This window comes from Cupressus sempervirens, chromosome 7 (assembly GCF_028749045.1).
Source record: "Cupressus sempervirens isolate cs-2001-9-10 chromosome 7, ASM2874904v1, whole genome shotgun sequence".
Lineage (NCBI taxonomy): Eukaryota > Viridiplantae > Streptophyta > Pinopsida > Cupressales > Cupressaceae > Cupressus > Cupressus sempervirens.
The window spans coordinates 14976507-14990841 of NC_143124.1; the positions used below are offsets into that span (position 1 = coordinate 14976507).

At 36.1% G+C, this 14335-nt stretch overlaps 1 pseudogene across 1 annotated transcript; it reads left to right on the forward strand.

Moving 5' to 3' along the window:
• The first annotated feature begins 3859 nt into the window (after positions 1–3859).
• Positions 3860–8368, forward strand: LOC149545182 (disease resistance protein RPS4B-like; annotated as a pseudogene). The gene is made up of 5 exons (XR_016353539.1): positions 3860–4575; positions 4798–5893; positions 6002–6412; positions 6502–7707; positions 7787–8368. The product of XR_016353539.1 is annotated as a disease resistance protein RPS4B-like (transcript).
• Positions 8369–14335: the final 5967 nt, after the last annotated feature.

Here is a 14335-nt window from a genome sequence, read left to right on the forward strand (position 1 = left end):
AAATAAATAATATGAACAAATATATTTCTATAACAGATGGAGGGAAAACCAAATATTTTATTGATTGACTAAGTGCGGTGTGATCACCTCTCTTTTATGGAGACCTTTACATCTTTCTAAATCTAGATCACCATATTAACTTACTCCATACATAGTCAATGGATGATTGTATAAAGAAAAAAAAATCAAACTAATCTTAGTAACTTTTTCTTATGTGTGTATCCCATCTATCATAAGTTTAAGAAATAACCTCAACTATATACATAATTATAGGAAACATTGGAGGATGTAGAGTAAATTATAACAACTTGTAGACATATAGGAGAATTCTTCCAATACCTTTCCCCCCATCCCCACAACCCAACTAGTCTTTCCTTGTATCTATCAACAACTCCATATAATGTGAATTTAGTTTTGTAGGTTCATTTGCAACTCACTACATTATTTCCTTTTGGAAGTTGTCAATTCCCAAGTTCACTTCTTGCTTTGCTTCCCATTCAAAATTTCCTTTTGTTTCCTCGAATGTGCTTAGAGTATAACTTGCATCACATTAGGCATAAGAGAATAGTTAGAAAAACATCCTGGGGCCTTCTTGATAGACTTCAAGAATTCTTCTAGCCTTCCTCGTGTCTTCATCATCACTACCACTTGCAAATTTATTATCCTTTTATAAGAAATGACATACTTTGATATGAATCATCAGTACATAGGTTTATCTTCTTCAAGCAAAATTGGAAAATGAGAAAATGTAGGAGAGTTAACACCTCCAATCTTTGTCAAATTAAACATTTATTTTAATATATTTTTCCTTGTATTATGGTTATATATAACCTACATCCTTTTGACTTTTCACTATTTCCCATCATTATATACTTCTCACTTTTTCTTTCTACTTTACTCTTTCTTTCATCAAGAATGTGAGCATAATAAGTACATCCAAAAAATGTGAAAATGAGATATAGTAGGTTTTTTTCCACTTCATACCCCTTTAGGTGTTTTGTTCATAATTTCTTTTAGGAGTTCTATTCAAAATGTAAACTATAGTATAACTTGCTTCAACCCATAGATTGACTTCTACATTTCCGTTATAAAGCATGCACTTAGTTGTTTCCATTACAGTCCTATTCTTTCTTTTTGTAATCCCATTTTGTTATGGTGAGTAAGAGACAATTGATTCTTTCTTTGTGTCCAAAAAAAATATCATACATTTTGCTCTTCTATCTGTCCTTATGATCTTTGGACATTTTTCACTTTGATTTTTAGTCAAAAGTTTAAACTCTTTATAGAATACTTATTCCTTCTTTTGGAAAAAAAATATACTCAAATTCTTCTAGTATAATCATCTATGAATGTGAGAACATATTGTGCGCCTCTAAATGAAGGTAGTTTAAAAGGACACATTACATAAATATGGACTAAATATAAAGGAGTTTTTTTCCTACCATGATATTCCTTGTGGGAAACGTCCTACACATTTCTTACCCATTGCACATCCTTCACATTCCTTTTTCTTTGGTGAGATATTTGGAAGCCCATGCACCATATTCAAGTTTTCCATAAGCTTGAGACTTTGATAGTTAACATGTCCCATACGCTCATGTCATAACCTACTCATATCATCATACTTGGCAATAACATAGATATTTACTACCAATACGTTCCTAAAATTTATATAATTCATTCTCCACTTTACCCCTTGAGTTACTCCATAATTATTGTTCACACACTTGACTAGACATTGATTATTGTAAAAATCTATTTTATATTATTGATTGGATTAGAAAGAAGATTTGTTGTTAGTTCGAGAACAAGCTTTACATTTTTAAACATTCAATTATTCACTTGAACGTTCCATTTACCTTAACTTATAAAGCACTATTATCTCCCATTTATATAAATTTTCACCATTATTATCATTTAATGATTCAAATTGCTCCTAATTATTTGACATATGTTGTGCAACACCAAAATCAATTATCCATTCATCCTTAAAGGAACTATTTTCTATAAGTGTTACACATAAATCATTTCTTTTGGAATCAAATGATTTTGTGGATTTATTTATTTTCTATTATGTATCACCAATCCTTTTGTAACAGTCATTTGTTTTGTGTCTTTGTTGTGCAACAATTACATTCCACTTGCATGTATTTGGACCCTTATTTTTTATCTTCATTCTTTGAATTCCTTTCTTTAGAATGATTATCTAATGTCTTTTGCCGATATTGTTTTTCTTTCATTACAAATGCTTGAGAATCAAATTAACATATTTGCATTGATCTCCTTATAAAAGATTGATAAGATCTTAGAAGACTTTAAAATATAATTTGCACAAAATCTTTATTATCTATATTCTTTGTGAGTGAAATCAACTCATTTTTCTTTTCAAGTTACTAAGACTATATATTGTGAACTTGATAGTCTTAGATTGTACAACTCCTGAATTTTGATATAGATTTTTCAAAGTTTTCCATACTTTCACTCCACTTCTTTCATTTCAAACTTCTACAAAATCTTCTTCCCAAAGTGTAAACTTGATCAAAGTCGTTATCTTCTTGCTTCTTTTATCCAATATGCGTATTCTACTAACAATAATAATATCATAGAAATTTTGAAATGTTTCAGACTTTCTATTTGTAAAACACAATCATAATCATTTTTAATCATTTATTTAATTTAAATAGAGGCAGAGTAACACCAAGAAAATCCATTAATCAACTTCTCTATGAGAGCAAAATATGAATCTTTAATATCGAAATTAATAATTGGAAAATTCTCACCAAATTCCAATAGCCGTTTCTTGACCAAAAAAACTTGATGCTAATCAGCTAGACTGCAACCTACAGGCACAGATCAAAGTTTCAAACAGAAATTTAATATCAATGCCCAGAGATTAGACTACGCTTTGATACCATGATTAAAGAAAAAAAAAGATGAATCTGTTAGTGACAACAACAATACGAACAAAGAACCAATAGTGAACAAAGATATTACTACAACAGATAGAGGGGAAAATAAATGTTTCCTTATGAGGTTTTCCCGTCTGCCGTAAGTTTGAGAAATAGTTGGGTATAATTATAGGAAACGTGGGAGGATGTGGTCAATTGCAACAACCTGCAGACGTGGAGGAGAATTCTTCCAACATTTTATATTTTGGGTTATACTAATCAGAACATTGTGTACTCTCATATCCAGAAGTGTAACATTTTCAGTAAATCTCTGTGCTTATCTCTTCATCTTTGTTATTATTTCCACTCTGTTCTCTTCTTGCAAAGTATGCAATACTTCAAAATTAGTACTTTTGTAAAAGAACGCGGGAGGAATCATTTGTAACTATCACGATCATGGAGGACACCATCGCACCAGTCTTCGTTACTGTTCAACTTTAACTTTATCTCCTTCACAGTGTGAAAAGATTCCCATGCGACAATCAGAATCACAGTGTGCCGCACAACACAAGTGTTGCCCACTTAAATAATTTAAAAACACAAACACATCCACCTGTGCGGACTTTTCACTTAATTTCGCACATCTTAAGTTTTGCTCGTCATCCCTTTTCTCATTAATGATTTTATCGATTATAATGTTCATGAAAGTTATAAAAGAAACAAACCATAGTGGTGCTCCCAGCCAAAACCATGGCAAGTTCAGAGGCATTTGCAAATCAGAGAGACGACAAAATTTACCTTGTGATTTCATAATTTAAAAGATACAATTATAACAGCACAAAATTATTAATGTGTATTTTAAAAATCTAAACAAAATTAATTTACATAAAGTTGGAAAAACTTTTTGACTGACTTTTTCTGACGTTTCCGCGTGATTGCTACGCATCTCTACTTTTCTCTCCTTCCACAGCAATTCTTCGATTTTTCTTCAGACTCCACTAACATTAAGATTCCCGCGATGCTTCTGATTTTTTTCCACGCAATCTACGCCCACTCCCTCTCCTCTTATATAATCCTGATGGGCAATTCACTTCCTCAAGCAAGAAGCCCCCTATCGTCGGTTTTGTCTCTGTTGCTGTTTAGCTCAGTATAATTTCATGGCATCTAGCAATCCAGAGCTTGAGATTAGAAATGCTTTTGATCAAGTTGCATCTACTTCTGGTACCTCCATAGCACCCAACAGAAAGTTGCCATACGATGTGTTTATTAATCATCGTGGTCCTGATGTGAAGCGCACACTCGCAGCCAACCTCTATAAAACCCTAACCTACCTGGGATTGAGGGTTTTCCTTGATAAAGAAGAGCTTGAATTGGGGGATTTCTTGCCTGCAGAGATAGAAGAGGCCATGCGTGGTGCCTCGCTTCATATAGCTATCTTTTCCCATAATTATGCGCAATCCCCGTGGTGCTTGGCAGAGCTTGCTTTTATGCTGAAGACGGGCACTCCACTTGTTCCTGTTTTCTATCATGTTGAGCCTGATGTTGTCCGATATGTAAAAGGAGTGTTTGCTGAGGCATTTTCAGAGCACGGAAAGAAGGGTAGGTATACCCCAGAAAAGCTTCACGAGTGGAAGAACGCACTGAGCAATGTTTCATATAATAAAGGTGGCATCATACATAATGAAGTGTGAGTAAACAAATACCCTGTCTCCACCACTTACTTTTTCCTTATAAATTTTTATGTCTTCTGCATATTAGATATTTCCATTTTTCGTGATATGTGTTTCTTGTTTTATTTTCACTGTATACCTGCACCATTTCATTCTTCATCTTCTGCATAAATATCCTCTTCAGTTTCCCAGAATGATTTTTCTGTCCTGTTTCGTTTGCCCTTGGTATAAATGTTCAGTGACGAGGGGATGCTGCTAAAGAATATTGTTAATCGTGTTCTGAAAGAAGTAAAACATGTGCCTTTTGAGGTTGCCAAGCATCCAATTGGTCTAGATGAAATTCTAGCAGACTTTGAGAGGACATCTCTTCAATCTGCAAATAGCCATGCCAATGTCCAAGTCGTAGGAATATGGGGCATGGGTGGCTCTGGCAAAACCACTTTTGCCAAGTACTTATATAACGAGAAGTACAAAAGTATGGATAGGTCTAGTTTTCTATTTGATGTTAGAGATGCTGCTTCTAGAAGTTTATTGTATAATAAACAGAAAAAACTTCTGGAAGACCTCGGTCTCTCTGGAGTATCAGTTGAGAATATAGAAGAAGGAAAAGGGATCCTTTCTAGCCGTTTGAAATCTCTCCGGGTGCTCATTGTTATAGATGATGTAGATAACGTAGACCAATTGGATGCTCTAGTGCCCAGGAAGGATAATCTTGGACCGAATAGTTTGATTATAGTGACCACAAGAGAACATGAAGTCCTTAGATGTTGGGGTATCTCGTCCATTTATAAAATGAAAGCATTCAATCCATCTCATGCCAAGCAGCTCTTCTGTTGGCATGCTTTCTTGCAACCCTCTCCACTCCAAGAGTTCAAGGATTTGGTTGAAAGTTTCCTGCAAGTTTGCAATGGATTACCATTGTCTCTAAAGATTTTTGGAGCACAACTATATGGTTTCTCCAACAAGGAGGATTGGAAGAGTTTATTGCATAAGATCTCTAGAGTACTGAGCAAGGATATCAAAGACAGATTAAAAATAAGTTACGATGCCTTGGATGATGAAGAGAAACAGATATTCTTAGATACTGCATGTTTCTTTATTGGAGAGAAGAAATCTTCAGCCATTGCAGTTTGGGATGGATCAGGATGGAGTGGTCTACATAGTTGGGGAAGGCTTGTAAATAAGTGTCTTGTTGAGCTTGATGATAAAGATTACATAAGAATGCATGACCATTTAAGAGATTTAGGTAGAGAAATTGCAAATAATCAGTCACCTTCCCATCTCTGGTCTCCTCAGCAGATAGACCAGATTTTTAAGGTTGATAATAGAGTACAGGTAAGATTAATGCTTTGGGTTGACCTTCTTTATCTACTTGTTTTTGTTTGATTCTTGTTTTCATGTTCAAATAACTTATTTACTCAATTTTTGTTTGAAATTTAAAAGGGAATTTCCATTCGAGGAATAAAGGCCACAACAAATGAATCCAGAAACAAGCTTGAGCAATTTGCTGGATGTTTCCAGGGTGGAAAGCTCAACACACGCAGAGGATCCTGTAGCTTTCCAGTCCCCTGCAACCCCACACGCGTTTTGCTTGGTGGAAAGATCAACTCACAGAGAAGATCTAATAACCTGGCACGCTCTTTGCTCGGATTGAAAATTCTTCACGTTGAGGGAAAACTTAATTCTCAAGTGCTTGGCGATCTATCAGGAGAGCTGGTATGGCTTCGCTTCCGGGACATCCAGCAAAGAAATCTTCAGTCATTGAATTCATTGGAAAATCTAAGGGTTTTAGAAATCCAAGAAAATTGGAAGGCCAAAGGACGGTTAAGAGAACTATGGAAGACTGACAACAATGTAAGTATCTCTTTAACAGGATGTTTTAAATGTTTACTCAAATATTTTTAGTGCTGCTTGCAGTCGATCTCATTAAGGATTTACTGCAGGCTCCTGTGCAGTTGAGAGAGTTGGAATTGACGCTTTGCAGGGAATTGCAAGGATTTCCAAAGTCAATGGGACATCTTAGGCATTTGAAAATGTTGATCGTGAACGCTAACGAGAAAATGAGGGTTCTGCCAGAAGAATTTTGTCGTCTTCAATCCCTGGAGCACCTGGAGTTAACTGCTTGTTCAAGGCTGTCATCGCTGCCCAGCAAGTTTGGCAATTTGACGAATCTAAGGCATCTTAACTTGTCTCGATGCAACAAATTGGGGAAGCTGCCAGTGTCATTTAAAGAGCTCAGACTCCTGCAACACCTCGACTTACATAATTGTACTAGCCTCACCTTAGAGTCAGACATGATGGAGAACATGACGAAGCTACAGTATTTGACTCTCTATGGCTGCTGGCATATGGAAGAATTGCCACGTCACATCACAAATCAGGCCTCCTTAACAGAGCTCGCTTTATGTCATACGGAGAGGTTAAGGGAGATCCCAGTGAACATCGGTCAACTGAGCAAGTTACAAACCTTACTTATGATCAATAGTAGGTTACTGACAAGCCTGCCGACATCTTTGGGGGATTTGTCTTGCTTGACTAAACTTGTAATTTCGCAATGTCCCACGTTGGAATGTTTGCCTGACTCTTTAGGCTGCCTTAATCTCTTAAGGAATTTAGAGTTAAGCGGTTTAGCAGTAAAATCCTTACCAAAATCAGTTAGGCATCTAAGTAATCTTGAAGCATTGGAGATGAAGTGGTGTCCAATCGGCGAACTGGAGATCGGGGCAGGGTTGTTCACTTATTTGAAGCGGATAGTACTATGGAGTACCGAAGTGTCCAAGATCTCCATCTCTCAAGACTGTTGTCCCGGTCTCAAGACTCTTAAGCTTCGTAATAACGACAATTTAGAGAAGATAGAAGTCCTGCCAAATACGCTAGAGAGCATACTTTTGATAGACTGCCCCAAGTTGGATGCGCTTCCCAGTTTTGCACAGTCAGCTTTTCTCCAAAAGTTTAAACTCGTAGGGTGCTATGCAGTCAAGCAAATACAAGGTTTGGAACATTGCAGAGCATTAAAGATGTTGAGAGCGCATACGAGGTGGCAGGAAGAGGAGGGAATAGCAAGTTTGGAGCCCATGAAAAGAATGAGAGAAGTGCAACTCAAAGCAAACAGCAGATCAAGTGTCGAAGGTTGCATTAGAAGCATGCAGGTAATAATATTTTATTTACATACAGAAAGCTAATTATTTTCAATTGATCGTGCGGTGGCTAATGTGTTGATGCGTACAGGATTTGCAGAAATGGCCAGAAGAAGTAATAGTATGCACGCGGGCGGCCCCTGATGCGGCCACACGTGTAGACTCCTTTGACTTTTCAAACCTCTCTGTCGTTGACTCCTTCACTAACCAGAAAATGAAATCCGTCCAACTCCTCAAATGGCCCTCCACTGCTCGCTGCGTTCTGCTCTGTTTTGTTGTAAATCGAAAATTGTCAGAGAATTCTAGAGTGCACCTTAATTACATAACTCCATACGGGGAATCTGATATACCACATATGTATATGAAGGTGGAGGCGGGTAAATGGGTATGGATGGCTGTCTTACAACATTCCGCTATCAGAGATAGCCAACGTGATACAGAATCTTGGGTGCGTTTCTGTTCATCTGAACCATGCCCGGACAAAGTGGAGAAAGGATTGCTTACAACGGGAGAAGAGAAGAGCCTCGTGGAGGCTTTCTTTCGTTTATGGGCGTTTCTATCATATTGATATACGTGTGAAATTAAACTTGGATTCTTTGTAACTGAAAAATATTCTATTCTAATTTGTGAGGTAGAAGATTTGAATTTAATATTGGTTAGGTGTTTTATATTTTATGTTTTGTCATGGTCCATTCTAATTTATATTTTGGTTATTTAGTTCTTTTATAATTATATTGATAAAGTATTATGTTTAACTAGTGATTAAAAATCTTTTTGTACTTTTTTGTATTTTAAAATACTAGTTCTAAATTTAAAATAAGTGTGAAATTTTTAATAATACATATTTGATATATTCATTTTATTCATTTTTATTGAATGTGAATTTCATAGAGATATGGGTTGATTTTTATGTTTCAATTCATTATGATGGTCTAGATTTATCATACCTTGTGTTTTTATCTTATTACTACATTAACAACTATCTTTGCTTTGTTGTATTCTTATCTTTATCTCTTTTTGCAATTGCTAAAGAGGCCATGGATTGTGAGAGTTTTGTAGTGTTTGGGGATTTGATTGAAAAATGTTGTTGAAGCTCGTTTGAGGCAGGTAACATTCTTGGTTGCTTATCATCTATGTATAAATTTAGAAAAATAAATGTTTTTCTCGAGATGACTTGCCCACCTTTCATTTGTACTCATCTTACCTTAGTCTCTAATACTTTTGGACACACTAATGTTATTCCATGCTCTTTTTTGTATCGATTTGGTGACTTTTTTAACCCTTAATTGATGCAATTTTTAGATTTTCTCAAATAGCTTGAACTATCTTATGAACAACTTTAAAGTTTCTTTACTACCATATTCACTATTGGAAAATCTAAATTCTTTTCATAACACACCAAAAATCACCAAGACAAGCTTACAATTTGATTTTCCCATGATAAAATAAAAAGGCAAAGAAGCCAAAGTGACATTTGGCTTGTCTTTGCTTGTTATTTTTGCATTATAATTGAAACATCACTCGAAAAACTCAAATTATCCTCTTATGTTTCACATAGGGTCATTATCACATGTCACATTGTATATTTCATCATTAATTAAGCATCAAAATATTTATCTTTCATATCCTATTAATTTGACCTAATCAAACCCTTATCAAATTATTGAAATCAATTCAAGTTCTTATCAAAATCAATTAATTTGCCCTTTGGAAAAAAAAAAAACCCTCATTTCCCCTAAATTCTAATCCTTGGTAAATAAATATAATTTACTTTTCCCTTTCCTAAGGTTTGCAATTAATTAATTCTACATTAATTAATCATTCAATTCATGTATGAGGACTTCTATAATTTCATAAATACTAATTAATAATTTGTGGGGACAAACGATTTTTAAACTTTAAAAATTCCTCACTTTTATGCATGTGATTTAGTTCATATTATGTAACTTTCATCTCCTTTTCTCTAGCCTCCACCTCTTACACCTTCTCTTCCCAAATTTCATAATAATTTGGCATGTCCCTCTCTTCCAAAATCATCTTTTTATTTGTGCATGCTAAATGCACTCCAATTCTTTTCATAATGTGTCATAAACTATTACACATTCCCAATCATCTCCATTTTTCCAATTCTTAAGAATTTTCCCTCAAAGTTCTATAAATTAGGCTCAATTTCTCTTCAATGGCTAACCGCTATCTTTTGAATCTTCTATTGAGAAAGAAGATTGTTGAAGTATAAGAATGTGGAACAATCATTATTTTGTCACTAATGTCAAACCTGCTACTTGCTTGTGAGATAATTGCTTACTTTGGTTTGAAAGCTAGCATTTGTTTGATTGATGAAGAGGATTTGAAGAAGAAAGGATAAAAAGAGTACCTAAAGAAAGATTGAGTTATATTGTGTATAAAAGAAGCACTAAGACCTATTGGCGCTCAAAATTGCGTTCTCATTTTGAGCATTTATTTAACATTTTGAGTCAAATCAAGCTCCATAAATGAGATTGTAACCGACTGTACCTTTGAGCCCCGTGAGGTGTTTAATGTTTCTAACACCTTCCATTCAATGTGTCCACTTGTTCCATGAGGTTAAATCGCCATTCCGATCCATTTTGTGAAGTCCCATTTTGAGCAATTGTCATTTCTGCATTTGTCATTGAAGTGTCAAACAACGACAGGAGGTCTTGTTTGCATCTGAATATCTTGCACCCAGAAATGTTTCATGACTCACTACTTTGGAAATATCTAGTGTCCATACCAGAGAGCCTATGTTTCAGATGTTGAGTGATTTCGAGTCTGTTTGGCTAGGTTTTGAATCCCTCAAAGTTGGTCAGTTACTATTTTCATGCTTTTGCAATTAATTCTGATTTCTAGGAGGCCTTGTTTGACATGTTATAACTTTTGATTAGTTGACCAAAATGAGAAATTTCCTTTCGCATTGCATTGTACATGTCAGAGACTTTTTATGTTTCAAGTTTCAGCTCATGATGAATCCATTTGATCAGTTTTCAAATGCGATTCCAAACGCAATTTCTATCTTTTTACTGATGTCAGCATTTGCAAATTTGTCACGACCTCTGTTCGTGATGTTATAACTCCTAATCTGTGACAGGTAGGATTGAATGGATTGTACCATTGTGTTGTACTCTAAAAATACTTTAAGTGTGTCAGTTTGCAAGTCTTGACGAATCCATGTGCACACTTTTCTAGGTCAATTCCATTTGCAAAAATTGCTTTTCTGCCATTGTTTCAATCTGCAAAATTTGAGTAGCCTACTTTGATCGCTCGCCATTTGCACCCAGTTATTCGTCATGAGCCCAAATCACAGATTTATATTCTCCTCATGAAAGAGAACCAATGCCCCAGTTTTCATACCTCCAAGTGTCCATTTGCCCAGTTTTTAAAGCCAAATCTGAATGTAATTTAGTGCTTTCTGACATGTTTTTCTTGCAGGTAGTTCTAAGAGGTCAACTTTGATAGTAAATATCTTTTGACCTAGAATTCATCATGAGATGAGATCTGACAAGGTGCAAGAATGTAGAGCAAGGATTCAGTGGGTAAGATTTCAGAGCCTGGTCAAAGGTTTGGGTCAGTTTTTAAGGTCAGTCAACGGACCTCCTGACATGAAATTCGCAGTTTGCAAAGAACATAGTGAAGGAGTTTTAAATGATCAATTTGTGATCGAGTTTGATTCCAGGCAGTTCGAAGTGATTTATGGATCAGTTTGATATATCATTTGTTTGAAAATGATTTTTTTTTAGCTGGACCCACCTTGGGGCCCGGCTAAATTTCGTTTGATTGATAAGGCATGCTGGAGTTTGCAAAGTCACTAAAATGAGTTGTAATGATTTTATTTTATTAAAATGTTGTAATGCAGAGACATGTCTAATAGTGATTGTAGTGACTTCATTGAGGAAGATGTGTCAGACCAAGAAAGGAGGTTTTCAAAGTAAAAGGAGAGACACTGGTCAGTTTCAAAAATTGAAACATCAAAAAGTTCGGGCCTTTTGGAAGAGGATTTTAAAAAAGAGAGGATGGGCATGACTTATAAAAAAGAGAGATAATATTGGTTGAGGAACACCCATCAGAGAAGGCATTGACTTTAGCAAATGTTTGCTACATGGAGAGTCCGGACAAACAAAGTTTTCCACCTTTTTCAAACTTGGAAACAATACATGGAAGCATATCTCAGAAATTGGACAATGGCATTAGCATTTCACTATCAGAGAGGTCTGCCACTAAAGTATCCAACAAGAGTGGGAATTGGTCCCGTTGTATTGGAAGTTGCCGCAATCACGGTGGCAAATGTTCTCATAAGGCTAAGAGGGGTTCATCTTATTGTGAAAAACATTTACCAAATTCATTGGGACTCCACCACAAATATATTGAATCAATGTTGAAAGATATATTCAAAAATACATTAAATGAAGAATCACAATATTCTAATTTCAAGGATCTTTTGGATGAATATATGAAATCACAACTTGATGAAAGGCGACATTTGTAAAAGTAAAACTAGGGACGCCCATCAACCACAACATCAAACAAGGCATCTCATGCATAAAGGAAGGAATCTTCAGTCAAAGAAGACCCCACACAATTTTGAATGAAGAAGGAGCTTACGTGGAGGAGAATTATGGCTTAGAGTTTGAAAGAGAAGAGGTCACATAGTCAAAGCCACAGACCTGTAGCAGATCACACATGTTATAAAAAAATAGTCCACGCCTTTAAATAAGAATTCAATGTTTTGAAAGCAATGGAATGGGTGGCTAAAACAAAGAGGGAAATCATTTTAAAAATATAGAAGCCCGCACATATTAAAAGGGGGAACTCACATCTTTTAAAATGAGGAGGTTGTGTTTCTAAATGGAGGCAGGTGTTTCAACATCTACAGGGAGTCCATGTCCACGTCCAAATAGGGGAGTCATGGCACATAAAGGGAGGCTCACGCAAGCCAATGAAGAATCTGCATCATCAACAAGAGTCAACGCTAAGGGAGCTTCCAAGCAATTAAACATAAAGCCATGCCATAAAAAGAAAAATAGAGTAGTGGAGGCAGTGAATTAAGACCAAGCCATAGCATTGAAGGCACGTTAAATAGATAGCTATAGCATAAAGAAAAGGAGGATTTCATGCTAAAAGGAGGAGGTGGCTTTGGGTCCAAAGCACCATGAAGGGGAGCCTCAGTCCACGTCTATAGTAGGAACTCCACACAGTCAAACACTCACATGTTCAAAGGAGCCCAACATTAATGCAAAGAAGACCCTCACACCAAATAAGCAGTTGTCCAGAGCAAGAGAGGAAAAAAAAAAAAAAAAAAGAGATCACGAAGGCACGAAAATTTAACCCACGCATGAGAAGAACAAAGGGCATACCCACGCATGGTCAGAAAAGCAATCCACGCTGTGAGTAGGAGCCGAGCAATTGAAAAACCATTAATCCCACATTGCTTATATATATGTGCTTTGTATTGTTTAAATACCACTAATCTCAATATGTCTTGTGTCTCAAAGAAAGAGCCTTTTTGAAAGGCAAGGGCGTAGACTAGAAGGTGGATCCCATGCACCAGTGGATGCCAGCTGGATGATGATGTCACAAAATTTTAAATGAAAATGCAACGATGATGATGTGGCAGTTTGGGAGGCAGTGCAAGAGATCGTGACATGTGTCACGATTTGATGGTGGGTGCATGCTTGCAAAACCAAAGTGCCTGAAGGTTAAATAATGTAGGATTGCAAAAATTTGGCACGTGGAAAGAGGGTCCCAGTGGCAGTGATGTGGTAATCAACAACAACTCGGGATGGAGTCTCCAGATTGTGCAAAATGGCCCAGATCAACGGCTGGCACATGCTCGCTTCCCAAAGGTGCAGGGTAGTTAAATAATGTAGGTATGTGGGAAAATGCCACGTGGTAGCGGGCTCGACTGGCGGTGACAAGGCAGTGATGGTTGAGCGCTGATGTGGCATTCTAGGCAGTGATGTGGTGACTTGGCGGGCCAATCAGAGGCCACCACGTAGTAGCTTGGGTGGCACCTAGTGGGCCCGATGAGGAAGAGGGTAAAAATTGAAAATTATAAAAAATAAATTTTAATTATTTTTTCAAAAATGTGGACGTGCATACTTCTTTTCAATTTCAGGAAGTATCTTTGTAAAGTTCAAACATTAGAGAAATTTTAAATTTTTGAAAATTTAAAATTGCAAGCCAAAGTTTCATACCAGGGGGACATTTTTCAAATCAACTTTTAGAGGGTTTTTAGTAGGCTAAATATGCGATATTATTTATCGCCGAAATCATGAGAAGACAAACTTTTTGATTCTAAGGTTTGTTTCTACACAGGAAGCAATTTATTGGAGTTATTCAAGGCTTTCTATCATATTCCTAATTTGAAATAGTATTCTGGTGTCAAAGTTTAGAACTATTTTCTGGCAAGGTAATGACTTGAATGTGGTTAAAAGGCAGTGGAAATGTAGTTTGGGTCAATTTTAATCACTTTTAAGTCGGTAAAAACTCAAATTTCACTAGCATTTTTAGTGGGTTTTTAGATTTTGGTGACTCAAAAGGTTTTCATCATTCAACAGAGGATATTTTCAAATCAGTTCCAAGTAATCATGAAACCAAATCAGATCAAAATGGGAGAAGGAAGAGG